This window comes from Fragaria vesca, linkage group LG2 (assembly GCF_000184155.1).
Source record: "Fragaria vesca subsp. vesca linkage group LG2, FraVesHawaii_1.0, whole genome shotgun sequence".
In the NCBI taxonomy this organism is placed as follows: Eukaryota; Viridiplantae; Streptophyta; class Magnoliopsida; order Rosales; family Rosaceae; genus Fragaria; species Fragaria vesca.
Window position 1 is genome coordinate 27,587,183 of NC_020492.1, and position 1,176 is coordinate 27,588,358.

Sequence of the window (1,176 nt, forward strand, 5' to 3'; positions counted from 1 at the left end):
ACTTCAATTACTATGGACAACCATAATACGATTTTAATTCCTTATTTCCACATTCCCAATTTATAACTATCATTCAATGAAACTCTTCAGTGGTCTACCAAAACAAAGATGAAGCCTCAATTAAATAGGTGTACATGGTACTACCAACAAGCATAAGAATATCTCATTCCAGCTCGGAAGCATCAAGCAAGAATACACAGCAAACTCCAGGTCTCTTTGTAGCATACACAAAAACAAGAAAAAAAATGCAGCAAACCCCAGCCCACCCCTAGTTCCGTCCCTGTTTATAATCAGTAAATTAATAAAACCATAAAGCAACTCCTACAACCACCGCCGCCGCCGTGAACAGTATCACACACGGCGATCCTCCACTACCAAAACCTAACTTCTTTAAATCCCAACCAAACTTGAATTCAACTATACAAAAAGGTAGAGCTTGACGAGAAGATCAAGTTTCATACCTCACTTGCCTCCGTCGGTGGCCAGAATACACAGAACTCTCGCCGAAAAACTCAGAAGCTTCCCGTCTTCGATTCTCTCTCACCGAAGCTCCATCGACGGAATCGAGACTATAGGAAGGATCACGAGGCTGAGATGAAGCTACCAGTACCAGTACCAGTCACGCTCGCCGCCGTGGCCGGAATCACGAACTCGACCGAAAACCCAGAATTCCTTCTCTCCTTCGATTCTCACTCTCTGGAGCTCCTCTTTGGAAACGAAGAATATAGGGAGGTCGGGGACGGCGAGACGAAGGCGTGGACACCAGCCTTGCGCCGGGAGGCGGCTGGACGACGGACGGAGCGGTCAGAGGTCTCTGTCGCTGCAGAGCAATCGAGACCGAGGTCGGTCTGGGCTGTGTTTTGGGCTTTGATCCGATAAGGTCCAAGCCGCGCCGCTTCGATGGTGAAGCATGCGAGGAGAGAGTAGGAGAAGGGGTCGCTGATTCTGGCTTTGGTTGTAGAAGAAGATGTGGATCAGGAGGAGGTGAAAGAGCTCGAATAGGGTTTGGTTTGGAGGAGAGGACGTCGAGGTGGTGGAGTTGGAGGGAGGAGTCGTCGAGGAGGGGTCGTCGGAGTAGGATTTAGAGATGGTGGAGAGAGGGCTGAGCGGCACGGTCTGCCTCTCCCTCTATCTCTCTCTCTCTCAAAATCTAGCCTTAGGGTTCTGACCTATTTT